The following is a 16,973-nucleotide window of genomic DNA, read 5'->3' as shown; positions in this document are numbered from 1 at the left end:
AGAACAAATGACAGAGACTCTGATGGATAGTATTTAATCTTAGTAGCTACGTATTTTTTGTTAACTGAGAAATATGAAGGTGTGCATTCCCAGAGTTGATTCAATGGCTTTCCTTTCTTCTCTATCATTTTGTTACTTTTTTTTTTTTTAATCATGTTGGTGACCTGATCATCATATGGTTGCTGCTCAACTCCAACTACTATAATCTGTAAGGAGAATGTACAAAATGATGAGGAGGAGTACCGGAGGAAAGATGAGCTCTCTTCACCCGACAACCTCTTTATATCAGGGAGGAAAATCACTACAACAGACTTCATTTTATGTTTTATGTGGCCTGAACTGGATAACATACCCATCCGTACACTCATTCCTGGCACGTGAGACAAGACCACCATGATTAGTTAAGCCAGGGTTCCAGTTGGCAACACTGGCATTTTGGATGAGGCAAATCTTTGTAGTGTAGGACTGTCCCATGATCCCTAAGCCCTAAAAGCCTGTAGCTAATCATCATGACAGACAACATCATTCTTCATACTTCCTGGAGGAATAGCAGTGCCATCTGTTGAGAACCAGTAATTAGAACATCCACGATTCATCCTCACAGGCCGCATATGTTGCCAAGAGAATATATTCAGGTTTTGTTTAGCATAGGAAAAAGGAAGATTGGCCTTGGGTAGTTGACCAACAGTTTCTGCCCCACTTCTGGAAGGAAATAAGTTAGGGATTTGACTATATCATGTTAACTTATGTATTTCCACTTTTATAGATAACATAGAAAAAGAAAGTGCTGTAGGCCTGACTTCTGTTGCTAATTGTATTTTATTGAGGAAATCGCTTCATCTCTCTAAACTTCAGTTTTCTCAACTCTGAAATGATGGTTTGGACCGCATGATCTCTTACATTGCTTTTAATCCTAAAGAACCACAAGTGTTTGTTGTTGTTTTGTTTTGTTTTTGTTTATTTTTAACTGCAGGCATTGTGGATAGGATATACGGTGTTTGAGAGGTGATGTATTTAATAATTTAGAATTTATCTATGAGATTCTGTAGTTTTCCACAAAAGGACACTTGGCAAACCAGTCTGAAGAGTAAATATTTATTTATCCATTTGTACCAAACAAATTTAGAATACACCTACCACAAAATTCTAATTATAAGAAAAACAAAGTTAAGTAAGAGGTTTTTTTTAAACTAACTTTCAAAAAGCTGGAAAGATAGCAATGTTTTGCCTGGAAAAACTGACCTTCTAAGCTTTGTTAAATTTATGTGTTTGTGTGTATATATTAAAATACTACACAATAGCAGTAAAACTGTTTTAAAAATTTAAATGATCTATGTATCAAATTCTGGTAATATTTGGATTGTTGATAATATGACTATTTATGTTATACAAAATGTTTTCCCAACAATGATAATTTTCTTCCAACAATTATCATAGGAAAAAGAAATTTTGTCAGCAGGCAAAACTTCATTCAATCCTTTACTCACATATTTATCAATCAGACGTTTACTGAACATTACTTAATATTACTGTGAACAATTTGGTATCCCAACATCCACTGTTTTGCAAGTCGAACTCCTATGCACCCTTCAAAACTCAGGTAAAGTATCACTTGCTCTAAAAGACTTTCCTCACTACCTTGTATTGATTAAATATTCTTCTTTGTGATTTTTTATTGCACTTTGTGCCTCTAAGACTTTTAGGGTACTTACCACTTACTGAAATCACCTCATTACTGGATCTCGATGCCTGTCACATGGTTAAAAATTTCCCAATAGTCATAAAAATAAGCTTATCATTTAGGTACATATTATTTAATCATTATCACAATCTTATAAGGCAGGGTATTACTACCTGAATTTTATTGGTAAGAAAATCAGGATATAAAGAGGGCAAATAATTTATTCATTACACACTGCCATTATGTAGCAGAAGTCAGAGTCCAAATCAGCTTTGATCCACAGCTTTATAGACAATAACTTTTATTTTAATTCAAGTATAGTTAATATACAATGTTATGTTAGTTTTAGGTGTACAATATATTGATTCAACAATTCTGTACATTACTCAGTGCTCACTATGATAAGTGTATTCTTAATCCCCATCACCTATTTCACCTTCCTTGACCACCCGTTTGGTAACCACCTGTTCTCCATAGTTAAGAGTCTGTTTTTTGGTTTGTCTCTTTTTTTTTCTTTCTTCATTTGTTTTGTTTCTTAAATCCCACATATGGGTGAAATCATATGATATTTGTCTTTCTCCGACTGACCTATTTCACTTAGTATTATACTCTCTAAGTCCATTCATATTGTTGCAAATGGCAAGGTTTCATTCTTTTTTGTGGCTGAGAAATATTCCATTGTATATATACCACATCTTCTTTATCCACTCATCAATTGATGGACACTTGGGCTGCTTCCATAATTTGGCTATTGTAAATAATGCTGCAATAAACATAGGGATACATATGTCTTTTGAAATTAGTGTTTTTGTATTTTATGGGTAAATACCCAGTAGTGGAATTACTGAATCATATGGTAATTCTATTTTTAATTTTTTTGAGGAAGCTCCCTGCTGTTCTCCACAATGGCTGTACCAGTTTGTATTCCCACCAATAGTGCACGAGGGTTCCTTTTTCCACATCCTTGCCAGCACTTGTTTCTTATGTTTTTGATTTTAGCCATATTGAATCAAGGTCTGAGGTGGTAGCTCACTGTGGTTTTGATTTGCATCTTTCTGATGTTAAGTGATGTTGAGCATCTTTTCATGTATCAGTTGGCCATCTGTCTTCTTTGGAGAAATGTCCATGACTTCTGCACACTTTTAATTGTATTATTTTGCTTTTTTGGCATTGAGTTGTATAAGTTCTTTATATATTTTGGATACTAACCCATTATTGGATATGTCATTTGCAAATATCTTCTCCCATTCAGTAGGTTGTCTTAATTTTATTGATTATTTCCTTTGCTGTACAGAGCTTTTTATTTTGCTGTAGTCCCAATTATTTATTTTTGCTTTTGTTTCCCTTGCCTTAGAGATATATCTAGAAAAATGTTGCTATAGCCATTGTCAGAGAAGTTAATGTCTGTGCTCTCTTCTAGGATTTTTACGATTTCAAGTCTCACATTTAGGTCCTCAATCCATTTTGAGTTTATTTTTGTGTTCAATGTAAGAAGTGGTCCAGTTTCATTCTTTTGCATGGAACTATCCAGTTTTCCCAAAACAATTTGTTGAAGAGACAGTCTTTTTCCAATTGCATAGTCTTGCCTTCTTTGTTGATGATTAATTGACCATATAATTGTGAGTTTATTTCTGGGCTCTATTCTCCTCTATTCATCTATGTGTCTATTTTTGTGCCAGTACCATTACTGTTTTGATTACTACAGCTATATAGTATATCTTGAAATCCGGGATTATGATACCTCCAGTTTTGTTTTTGTTTTTCAAGATTGCTTTGGCTATTTGGGGTCTTTTGTGGTTCTACACAGATTTTAAGATTATTTGTTCTAGTTCTGTGAAAACTGCTGTTGGTATTTTGGTAGGGGTTACATTGAATCTGTAGATTGCTTCCAGTAGTGTGGATATTTTAACAGTATTTGCTTTTCCAATCCATGAGCATGGAATATCTTTTTATTTGTTTGTGTCATCTTCAATTTCTGTCATCAGTGTTTTATAGTTTTCAGAGTACAGGTCTTTCATCTCCTTGGACAGATGCCAATTTTTGATTGAATAAAATAAGCTATGAACTTGCTTAATAAATATTACCATTGGACCTTATCAGCCATACACATAACTTCTTCTCATCCAGAAATCAATGATATTTCTTTCTCTTGAAAAAGACTAGCATATTTATATATTGCCCATTATTGCTCTGTGCATTCACTACTTTTTTCACATTCTGATTATCCTGTTAAAGCAGCAAGAAACCCTTGGCACAATTGTTGTCCTGAGTTCCATGCTCAGTACTAATAAGATAAGCAGCAGTGTTTTACTCTAAAAATCAAAGTTTACTGGTGGTTTCACACATGTTAGAATTTCTTTCTCCAGACTGAGATATTTTCAGGATGTAGCTATTTCACCCTCTTCAGCTGTCCTTCGTAGTATCCAGAAAAGCTCTTAGATAAACCTGAAAACTGAGGACTACCCTTGCTGACAGTCACACAATTGAAAGAGATTTTTGTAGCAAAAATCAAATTTTGAATACCTAGCCCATAAAATGAGAAAGAAGAAAAAAATTAAGTCATTCAGTATCTCCACATTCTGTAACTTTTTAAATCCTTTCTGGATGGGATGCCTAGGTGTTTCAGTTGGTTAAGCGTCTGGCTTTGGCTCAGGTCATGATCCCAGGGTCCTTTGATTGAGCCCTGCATTGTGCTCCCTGCTCAGTGGGGAGTCTGTTTCTCCCTCTCCCTCTGCCTGCCGCTCCCCCTGCTTGTGCTGTCTCTCCCTCTATCAAATAAATAAATAAAGTCTTTTATTTATTTTTTATTTTTTTTTATTTTTTTAAAGATTTTATTTATTTATTTGAGAGAGAGAGAATGAGAGACAGAGAGCATGAGAGGGAGGAGGGTCAGAGGGAGAAGCAGACTCCCTGCCGAGCAGGGAGCCCGATGCGGGACTCGATCCCGGGACTCCAGGATCATGACCTGAGCCGAAGGCAGTTACTTAACCAACTGAGCCACCCAGGCGCCCTAAATAAAGTCTTTAAAAAAAAAAAAATCCTTTCTGGAAAATAGGATGTTTATTTATAAAAGGAAAAAAAAATAGTTTCGTGTGGTTAATACATGGAGAGTACGGGGGTCATAGAATCTGAAGAGCTGGGATCAAGTCTTGGTTATATCATATGAAAGTTCTGTGTCTCTGGGTCTGATGTTAGTCTCCTTGAGCCTCAGTTTCTCATATGATGTTCTAATTCCTTGTCCTAAAACTATTTTTTGTTACTTATAAGATTTTAAAGGTGCAGAACTGAGTTCATTTATCTGTTTATCAATTAAAAAAAAAAACACTTATAAAGAAAAGGTTGTGAATATTGGTCCCAAATTCATTTTGGACATCTTTATTAGGCAGTGATTCAAATTTTGTGTTAGAAACTGGAACCCAAAATGTTTTCTATTTCTGTATACATGTAATTTTAAGCATGCCCTCAAATGCATAATCCTTTGCAGACTTGATAAACATATATTATTATCTTATTTAGAAGTGTTAAATGAATTTTATATATAATAATATGAAATATTTCTGCTATTGTTTTTTATTTCCCATAAATATTTGCCCAGATTAGAGTACAATTACTGACTCACTACCCAATAATAAAATATGAAATAGCAGACCTCAGACATATGAATTTAATCTGTTAAAAATAAATTTAACTTCAAAAATATAATAGTTTTTAATAATAATATTCCATAAAGTCATATGTGTATTTGTGAGCTTTACAGTAATACTGCATTAAAAAAAAAAACCTTTCAAATTCTAGCTAACCATAAAACTCACAAATCCTTGAGTGGTACTGCTGGATTCTGCTGGAATCACTGTAGTGATTCCACTTTAGGCTGTGGCTCAACTAAGCACGGTTTTGAGATCTCAATTGTGTCCAAGTCAGCTTCAGGAGTCTCAATCTGGAGCCAGGCTGAATAAAGCTATTAATGGAGTTCATGCTCTCTCACAGAAGATCATGGGAAGACATAAGCCAAATCAAATTGTACAAGCACATTTAAGACTTTTATGCTCTCACATTTTTCTTGTGGCCAAAGCAATTCACATGGCCACACCCAAAGTCATCATTTTGGGGAAATACACTGTACCTCAGGAGATAGAAGAGAAAAACTGAACATTTGTTAAACAATAACTCAACTTATCACATAAAACATTCATTTGGAGATGATATATAATTTTGACAGCTGTGTTGTAGGAGAAAATAACTCCTCAGTATTAGACATAACAAGTTGTAAAACATAATAATTTGATACTTAGACTCAGTAGTTTCAATGAGGTTCACATATAACTAATGAGTACTTTCCATATACTGCAAGGAGAAAATGAATCTGTATTTAGGAATGAAGCCAAGGAGTTTATCAATCATCAAGTTGCATTGACAGGCAGCGTGGTTCAATGGAAAGATCTCTTAATTGGGAGGTAGTTCTTATTTAATTTCTAGTATCTCCTTCTCTGATAAATCTAGGTAGCCCATGTGTAAAGTAACTTTTATGATTTGATATCTCAGAGCTGCTTTAAAAATTATATTCTTGCTTTAAAATATTGTTTCATTGCCACCAATATTACTTTTCATATGAAAAGAAAGAGTCCTAACGAGCTAGCTTCTCATTCCAAATCTTTACAAAAATATATACAAAATGAAGTAATTGTTCTCATCTTAGAAATCATAGTTCATTTCTTTTCCTAGGAGGATGATAAAATTAAAAATTATACAGTAGGTATTGGTTTCTTTATCACATTTATATTTTCTTTCCAAAATATATATTCAAATCTAATTAAATACAAACTCATAAAGCTTTGTGAAAAGCTTCTGATTTTTTTCTTCCTGATTGAATGAGAACTCTAGTATTTTAATAACATATTATCATTACAGTCTTCCTGGTGCATTTATAAAAATGCTTTGCAGGAATCATTCAAGATAGATGGCTTGAATATTTATATTACTGAAGGAGAAAGAAATTTCAGCAGCCGTGTCTGAATTATAAGCATCTATTCTGTCTTGCACATAAGTGTCTGAGCATTAATATCTTGAAACTACACTCTTACTGAATTTCATAATACTAGTTCATGTTCCTCCTTCATAAAACAATAGGGCATTTTGTCATAGTGCCTTTACGATATACACATTCATCAAATTATGATTAGCTAAGGTCAAGCTTGCAGCTACAAATAACATCCACAGTATTTGATAAATAATGCAATAAAATATCATTAACTGCTCAATGTAATGGATGATCTACTTTTTTCCCCTTCTGTTGCTCAGCTATAATCTTTAGGGCTGCAGAAGTCATGCTACAGCTCCAGTAATAATGGGCTTGTTATTGAATCCATTAACTTAATATTTTCCCATTTTATTGCACATTCTAGATAAAATAACCAATTGACAACATTTACAAATAATGTCATTGAACATTCGTTAAATAGATTTTTACTATGCTTCCTTCCTCTTTATGTGTAGCTCATGGATTTATTTATAAACAAATAATTGTAAATGCATAATATAAATAAATAAGTAAATAAATAACATAAACATAGATATTTCCACAATTGCTTGAACTAAAAAGTCAACATAATGTGTTTATAAATATTATATATTTAATTCTAAATGGATAATACTAGTATAGATATTACACATATGTGAGTGTGTGTGTATCCATCTGGATACACATATGATTTGCAGTAATAGTAAGGAAAAGGGGGATGCCCTGAACATTAACTTGTGTGAATCTTGAAGTCAGAAGGTGCATAATCATTATCTCTGGGGTGATTAGCACTAGAAAGTAAGTAGGCAGTAAAATTTTTATAGCTATAAACACAAGATCATTTGGAAATTCACCAAGACTTAAAAGGATTATTTCAGACAACTATTTACATTTTGTATTTGCAGTCTGTTAGAAGAGAGAGAAACTCATTACAGTGCCTGAAATATTGACACTAGATATATAATATTCATAAAATTGTGTCAATATTTAAGCCAATTTATATAAAATGAGGAATAAAAATGACAAATTATATCCATGCAACTTGCTTAAAATTTTACTCATCTGGTAGCTTAGACTTCTCAGAGGAAAGTTATTTAAAGTGATATGTTTTATTAGTTAGCTATGCAAGCACAATAGCTAAATTGAACATTGTATGACTACATTTGTGCTGTGTAGTTAAAAGGTCAAATAGGAAAAGAGACAATTTCTTGGATTGTATATATAATGATGTCATTCAATTTTTAGTAAATTTTACTCGGGTTCACTGAGATCTTTTAATCATTATCAACTCTGTTCTCTCCTGATCCTTTTCCCACTGAAAGTAATCGTCCAAAATACTACATGAATTGAGTTTAAGCAATTTCTTACCATTTTTTGCCTTTGTTCACCACATGGAACAAACTTAGAAATAAGCAAAATCAATGTAATTGCAAAGGAGACAAAAAAAACTATGCATACAATTCTGTTTTACAATGTGTACATGAGGTAATCTTTCAAAATCAAATGTTTTGCTGGGGTGGTGAAGTCCTGAGTATGAACAGAGACTTCCTACACAGGGTCAGGGAAGCTCATTCCTCAGTGAGTGCTATCTATTATGTGCCAGTAATTAGGAGCATGAGGATGAAAGTCAGGTCCCATTTCTTCAGGAATCCTGCATAGTTGAAAGAAGTAGGCAAATGAAATACTCCTTCTAGCTAGCCACTGTTTTGTTTGCCACTGCATCCCCTGCACTCCCTAGAGTTAACACAGCACCTTGTGCATAGTTGATTCTCCAAAATGAGTATTGATGGATAAGAGTGATGGTGTTGTTAGTACCAGATTAAGAGGGAACACATAGATGCACATCTAGGCCACAACTGGAAGACAGGAAATGATACCGTGAGGAGATGCCATCTGGATTTAATTTTCAGCAATGTGGAAGAATTAGCCAAATGAATGAAGGGACCTGAGTGAGACCAGTGTCAGTAGAGAGGACACGGTTACAGGCAGGAGTAACAGGTAGGTGATCAGGCCCAATCCCATAAAGTTGGTGGTGCAAATTCAGTAATGTCCTATGGCTGGAGTGGACTAGGCTAGTGGTGAGTAATGAGATGCGACTGGCAAGATGTGAAAGCTCCAGTCATGAAAGGCCACACATGCTGTGCATGAGCCATTAGATTTTACCTTAAAGAAAATGAAGAGTCATTGAAAGATGTTAAGCAAGAGTTCAGGCTAATATTCTCTTTTTATAAAATTAATCTATCCCATTGGAAAGGAGGAGTTGAATTAGGAAACTAGTTAGAAGTCTATTGCATTAATTGTGGTGTGACATGAACAGAGCTTGCAATAAGAGATGAGTATGTAGACAGATTTGAAAGTTATAATTTAAAGGTGGAAGGAATTGGATTTACTCACAAGAAAACATTTTCATATGAAAGAGGCCCTAGCTTTGCGCAGTGGCAGTATCGTAGCCAATGAGGTTTATCCGAGGCACGATTATTGCTAATTGAAAGAGGCCCAAATGAACTGAAATGCATATATTATTTTGTTTATTATTATTATTACATCTTATTCTTGTTTTATGTCATCATGCCAGTAACCAATTAAAAATTATGCAACTCTGCCAGATCCATTGTTGCAGCAAATGTTTATTGAGCACCTATTGTGTATTTTAAGTAGTAATGCTCAATTTTCAAAATATCTTTTTCTTACTAGGCATGGGAAAGACTAGTGTGGGAATTTCTAGGCAAAAGATTCAGGGGGTTAGGAGAAATTAAGCAGATCAGAAATTGGTAGAAATTGACTCTATAAATCAACCATTTAAAAGAAAACAGACTCCTGAGTGGAGCCATTGACAGGTGCATATACTGACATGAGAGCAGGAGAGCGGGTTATGAGAAACTTCAAGCAGAGGCCATATGAAAAGGAAGTAGCAGCTGTAAATTTACAGAGGCTAAGATTCTATCCCACCCAGAGCACTGGACATTAAATAGGAAGCCTAGTTGTATGTTAATCTGGTTAACATGGCTCACATCTTGTTTATGTTGATACAGAAAGGAAATGAGAATATGTAGATATTTTGTTATGCTTCAGTATAAATTGGTAAAGGAGAACAAGTAATTCTTATCCTCTCAAAGGCAGAATATTTTCACAATTTATATTTAATTTCTTGCTCTATCACATACATGGTTGTAAATTTGGGCAAGATATTTGATCTCCTTTAAGCCTCTTCATAAAATAATAATGATAGGATCTACCTTATTTTGTGCTCATGAGGATTAAATAAAATACTACATATAATTGGCTTAGCACAGTATCTAGTATCACCTTTAGGTTTAGTCTCATCATGATTTTACATCCATTTACTATTTCAGGTACTGAAGAAACAGCCCTGATTAAAACACAAAATCCATACCCTCAGGGAACTTACTTTCTTTGAATGAAACCATCATGGTTATTACCTGATTTTAGTGTATATTGGACTAAATATTCCAAAAGTCTTCTTCCTCTTTGTGTCTGACATGCTAGCAGTATTCCAATGTATATAGAATGATTACTAGGCAGTAATGCCTCAAAACAGAGGTCTATTCTCTCTGTTAAGCATTATTAAGAGAGTGAATCTTTTTAACTAAGAGAAAGGGAAGCTAGATATAAAAGCATTCCAAAGAATTGGTGAATCTCTTCAATTTCTTTTCAATTGTAGTTTCCAATATCAGTGAAACCTCTGTAGAAGCTCTATTTCTTAGTGTTTTTTACTGTACAGGAAGAATGTACATTGTGATGTAGATCAAAAACTATTAAGCAGAGCAGACTTAATATATTCCAGTGTTACAGCACATTAGGCAATGTTATCACAGAAAAGGAAGAAAATGAATCATGTAAGAAATAATTTTATTAGGCCTACCCATTTCTAGTCTTTAGCCGATTCAATAATATCTAGGACACCAGCAAATTTAGAAGTCATTGAGTAAAAGGTTAGAATAATATTTGACTGTACTATACCACTCCTACACAATACTCACTGTGAGTCCCCACAAATTTTTTCCATGCAATGACTCCCTCAATTGTTTATGAATTTACCTTGGGATGTTAAAGGAGTATGTTTAACTAGGACCCCTTATGCGAAATCTGGAAAAAAATGTAGTTCTGGATTAGAGAATGGCAGAATGGGAAAAGATATAGTTATCAGAGATTAAACTATTGAAAATTGCTGTAGGATTGAACAAGCTTTAAATCATGATGGTTGAAAGTACATTTTTAATTAGTTTTCACCTATTTTAAAAGAAAATGTGGTTTATATATACAATGGAATATTACTCAGCCATCACAAAGAATGAATACCTACTATTTACATGGGACTGGCAAAGTAAGACTGAAGTCTGTAGGGCAGCTAACAGGAAGGGCAGGCTGGACCTTCTGGGCACCAGCTGAAGCTGCTGTTCACAAGTAGAATACCCACCATTTGCATCGACATGGATGGAACTGGAGGATATTATGCTAAGTGAAATAAGTCAATCAGAGAAAGACAATTATCATATGGTTTCACTCATATGTGAAATATAAGAAGTAGTGCAGAGGATCATAAGGGAAGTGAGGGAAAACTGAATGGGAAGAAATCAGAGAAGGAGACAAACCATGAGAGGCTCTTAACCCTGGGAAACAAACTGAGGGCTGCTGAAGGGGAGGTGGGTGAGTGGATGGAGTAACCGGGTGATGGGCATTAAGGAGGGCATGTGATGTGATGAGCACTGGGTGAGCACTGGGTGTTATACACAACTAATGAATCTTTGAACACTGCGTCTGAAACTAATGTTGTACTCTATGTTGGCTAATTGAATTTAAATTAAAATAAATACATACATACATACATAAATACATAAAACCAGATGAAGCCCATATTTTTATATAGGGAGCCCCTAGAATGCTTAAATCAAAGTTCTTTTTTATTCCCTCATTCACTCAGCAAATATTTATTGAATGTTTAGTAGGTGCCATGTATCATTCTAAGCAATCTTATATTTGAGTCATGGAATAACTGCTGGCATTATTTATTATCATTGCAACTTAAAATGTTGGGGGGCAGAAGTTTCTTGAGTTAAACATATACATATCTAAAAACAGAAAATTATTTTTATTGTATCTTTTAACAAAAAGGATTATACATCCATTGTAGAAAAATCCAAAAACACAGGTCAAAGAACAGATTAAATAAACAGATTAAACGTTCATTCAGCCAGCACATAGTACATCATTAGTTTTTGATGTAGTGTTCAACGATTCATTAGTCGCGTACAACACTCAGTGTTCATTACACCCTTCTGTAACCCTTAGTTTGATTCCCAGAGTCCAGAGTCTCTCATGGTTTGTCTCTCTCTCTGATTTCTTCCCATTCAGTTTTCCCTCCTTTCCCCTGATATCAGTGTCAACACTTTAGGGTTATATTCTCTCCAATTTTTTTATCTCTGTCTCTCCATCTCTATCTATTTATGTGTGTATATGCAATTATTATAATTGCCTTCTCTTAACCTTTATGGTAATTTTATTATGATTATTAGCTATCCGTATTATATATGAGTGTTTATATGAGTATATTTAATTTCATTTGTAATTCAGTAACTTCTAAAATGGAATTTGAGGTTGTTTAACTATAAATATAACTATTCCACCACTTAAACTGCCTATTTGTTGAGCATCTACAATATGCAAACTGGTATGTTGGGTATTATAAATCTAGTGACAAAAGAAAAACTCTGTAGTAAAGAGAAGGCAGAGGGAAAAGCAATCATAAGAAATTGTGGTTGATGCAAGCTATTGTAACTGAAAGCAAAATTATCAGAAATACATGGCAAGTCAGTGCTTATCAGATATATATAATTAAATGCAGCACTCCATTGTCTAATTCTTTTGTTTTGGATTGATACTATATAAGGAATTACCAGAGCTAAATATATAATACTTTATTTAGATTTGGGCTGTCTATCCATAGAAGCTTTTAGAACAGAAATATTTCTTATTCTTTCAGTAGATAGACTGCATAATTTATCATTTCTCTAGTAATGTCCTAACAAGAAACTGCCATTGTTTCTCATCTGTACCCTGTATGAAATATGTAACAGTAGAATGATATGATTTTAAAGTATTAGTTTTGTTCAAGATTAATTGCTTTTTTTCCCTTTAATAAGAAGTAGGAGACATTATAGGATTAAGATACTCCAGGGTCTGTTTTATTGATCCACTAATACATGATTTGGGTGGCTAAAGCACTTAGCCTTTAGGTTTGCAGCTCATAATGTACCCTAGGCATGAATAAATGGAATAATAAAATGTCCCCTGGAGTGTCTTGATGTCATATTAAAAATAATAAAACACACGAACTGATATATTCTGAATTCAAATAAAGAAAAGGTTAGCTATGCAAACATTCAGTACCCTGAATTGAATTAAATTGATACTTTGTAAAAGCCTAATAATATGGTTACTATACATAAAATATTATTCTACTCAGTGTATATTGTTAAATTTGTTTTCTAAAAATCATTTAATGGACTGAAAAAAAATCTTGATTAACTTTGAAGGACCCAAAGGCAAATGTTGAATATTTAAGCTCAGAGGTATTGTACAGGAACATTCTTAACATCTCTGCTTTCAAAAATAACATTTCTTTCATGATTTATTGTATTATTTAACTTCTAGGTCTTGTTCTCAACTCTGGGTTAATTTATTTCTATTTAATTCACTTTAAAATGTATCGTATACTTTCAATATGACAAGAAAAGAACTATGCCAAGTACTGAGGATTCAAAGATGAATAAAGTGCATTCCCCACCTTTAAATATTCAGTCTAGAAGTGAAAACAGCATATAAGTAATTTTATACAAAGAGAAAAGTGCTATAATTCAGAGTCCTGTCTACTTCTGCCTTTGGGATAGAGAGGGAAGCTTTACAAATGAAGACACATTAAAAAGATAAATAAAGAAAGGATTTGAAAGTAAGGTGAAAGGCTGTGGAAGAGCTAATGAGGTGAATCACCATCACATTGTGAGGGGTATTCTATGACCTGTGCAGTTTTGGATTTCTCCCTGAAGGCAATAGAAGGCTACCAAATGCTTTTGTTGTTCTATTTATTTGTTTTATTTTATTTTATTTATTTTTTTGCAAGGGAATCATAAGAGCAAATTTATCTTCTGGAAAGATCCCTCTAGCAGCAGTGTGGAAGATTGATTGTCCTGGAGTGAGGTAATTACCAAAGTTTAAGTGAGAGATGGTGAGGGACTAAAAGAGTGGGAAGGAGATGAAGAGCAAGATTTGAGGAAAATGTCTGAGTTAAAGTGTTTTCCTTCCCAATGCATACTTGCAGACAGCATGTCTTAGTGACTAATAAGATCTAGGAATGTTGGGAGTCAAGGGCAGGAAGAAAAGAAGACTTTTGGAATATTTAGTCCTCTTTACCTGGAGCAATAACTAATACTAGCCGAAGGGGAGTAAGTGCCTTTTGTAATTTTATTAATCTTGCAAGTCTCAGTGTAAATTTTGTTTCCTGCAGGAAATATTTCCTAAGTCAGCTGGTCTAATATCCCAACTTCTGTCTCTCTCTCTGTCTCTCTAGTTATATATACAGTTGACCCTTTGTTCTGAACAATAGATTCACAACAGCCTTGTTTTGGTTTCAAAAAGGAAAGAAAACTTTATCATTATTATAGAAACTAATAGAAACAGAAGAAGAAAGGGATCTACACATTGATGAAGGTAATAGTAGGCAAGAAATGAGAATAAGGCAAAGTTACATCAAAGTTACATCCAACCCCATTAGCTGAGGAAGCCCCATGGAAACAGCCAGCCTGGAGTCCCAACTGAGAGGCCTGGACATAGTGTCCTCCTCGTCAGGTGGGACTTCCAGCTGACCATCTCCATAAGGGCCATGTTTATAGTGCAAAAAACAGGGTTTAAAATTAAACATTTGTTTACCTACATGCAGTTTGGAGCCAGCTGCATTTCTATGTTATCATGCTTTTACATTTTCAAGGAGCCTGGGCTATGTGTCTGTCTTCCCTGCTGGATTACATTCTGGGGAGCCAGCCCAGCCTGGAGCAGGAGGGGAGGTGAGGCAAGATTTGTAGCTCTTGGTATCCAGAACAGAAGGCCAGTTCTGACCTGGAGACCAGATAATATATTTTAAATAACCAGGCTCCCAAGGTTATTTACATTGCATGAGTCTCACAAACAACATTTCTTAACCTGCTTGTGTATGTGCTAGTCCAGCTGGTCGGTTATATAGGACAAATCACAAAAAACATCTATCCATATAGAACACCCTTGAACAACATGGGTTTGAACTGCACAGATTCACTTATATGCAGATTTTTTCAATAAATATATTGGAAAATTTTTATTTTGTAAATAAATATGGATTTCTTTTTCATATTATCCTTTCATCTTGATGTCTAGTGTTTATAATACGTATAACATCTACAGTGTTTTGTATCACAGAAGACAATATTGATGTGGGTACTAACAGACGATTCGCTTTGTAAAAATGTAAATTTACACTATTGATAAATGCAATGCAGTACTGTAAATGTATCTTCTTTTCCTTATGATTATCCTAATAACATTTTATTTTCTCTTGCTTACTTTATTGTAAGAATACACCATATAATACACGTAACATACAAAATATGTGTTAATTAACTCTTAGTTATCAGTAAGCCTTCTGGTCAACGGTAGGCTATCAGTAGTTAAGTTTTCCAGGAGTCAAAATTATACAGATTTTTAACTGTGTGGGGGTTGTTGTTCAAGGGTCAACTATCAACTATAAATATATATATTACATATATATGTAATATATATATATAGTTGCTATATATATTGCATAATTTTGTGAAATCATTTCAATGTGCTATTGAAAATGACTCTGCTGTCCCCCGATAAAGTAGTAAACTTTGAGAAGGCAGGATCCTGTCTTGTTTATCTTAGTATTTCTAAGGCTTAGCATGATGCATGTCATAGGGCATTGCCAATACTATTGAAATAAATGTACCTGGAGAATTAGGCATGCATGTTAACTCAGAGAAATTTTGGAGATTAAATAGGCCAAAACAATAAAAACCAAAACAATACAAGACAAAAATAAATACTGAGGAACAGTAGAGCTACTTTATTGAGTGATAAGAGGTCGTTCATAGACATTTTGCCCTCAGTACTCTATGCTGCTTCCACAGTGGTCTTTCAACTCTGTAAATCTAGTCAGGTTATTTCCTTTATTAGTACCCATTTATACTTCTCTATTACTTTCCAAAGGAGATTCAACTCCATTAGTAAAGAAACAAAGTCATTCAAGACCCAGTAACTGCTTACATCTGGAAGCTCATTGAAACTCATCACTAGCCAAGTTCTCACATACAGCATATGGTTCAATTATACCAAAATGCTTGCATTTTTCTTACACATCATGTTTACTCACTCCTTGTTATTTTATACATGTTGCTTCCTCAAGTTGAAAATTTCTTTTTATCTGTCAAGTTTCAGTGCCAATATCATCCCCTAGTGGAAGACTTCCCTGTCATTCTCTGTCTAAGTGAGCTATTCTGCCTTTCCTCCCCATAATGTGTCTTCATTCTACCATCTAGTACATTATGTCATTATCTCCTCACTTTTGACTGTGAAGTGCAGCTCATTCCTAGCTCAGGAAATGTTACAAGTTGGCACTCAATAATCATTTTTGAATGAACAGGAAATTAAGTTTCTTGTTGATGCCCCAATTCTATTGCTTTCCTATAAAGCAGTTATTTGTACATTATGTACACCAATTCTGCTTTCTCAAACAGAATGAGGAAACACAAAAGAATAGTACAGAAAAAAAAAATTGAGTTAGGATTCAAAAATTAGAAAAGGAAAGGGGTTCCTGAGTGGCCTAGTCAGTTAAGCATCTGACTTTTGATCTCAGCTCAGGTCTTGATCGCAGTCGTGAGTTGAGCCCAGCATCAGGCTCCACCCTGGGCATGGAACCTACTTAAAAATATATATATATATATATATGAACCATGAAAGATGATGGACTCTGAAAAACAAACTGAGGGTTCTAGAGGGGAGAGGGGTGGGAGGATGGGTTAGCCTGGTGATGGGTATTAAAAAGGGCATGTTCTGCATGGAGCACTGGGTGTTATACGCAAACAATGAATCATGGGACACTAAAAAAAAAGAATTGCATTTTAGGAATAAAGAGAAAAAAAAATTGAACCCCAAGGTAACTAGAAAAAAAAAATAGAAAAGAAAGAAAAAGCTATGAAGTAGGATCCA

At 34.2% G+C, this 16,973-nt stretch overlaps 1 protein-coding gene and 1 pseudogene across 11 annotated transcripts in view; both read left to right on the top strand.

The window, feature by feature from the left end:
* Positions 1 to 16,973, top strand: part of MGAT4C (MGAT4 family member C) — a 725,092-nt gene that overhangs the window by 370,715 nt on the left and 337,404 nt on the right. The window lies entirely within an intron of this gene.
* On the top strand, positions 9,123 to 9,255 carry LOC118547465 (U4 spliceosomal RNA; annotated as a pseudogene).

The sequence above is a fragment of the Halichoerus grypus genome, chromosome 6 (genome assembly GCF_964656455.1).
Source record: "Halichoerus grypus chromosome 6, mHalGry1.hap1.1, whole genome shotgun sequence".
Taxonomy (NCBI): Eukaryota; Metazoa; Chordata; class Mammalia; order Carnivora; family Phocidae; genus Halichoerus; species Halichoerus grypus.
The sequence above is the reverse complement of the archived record's forward strand: the minus strand, read 5'-3'. Positions and strand labels throughout refer to the sequence as shown.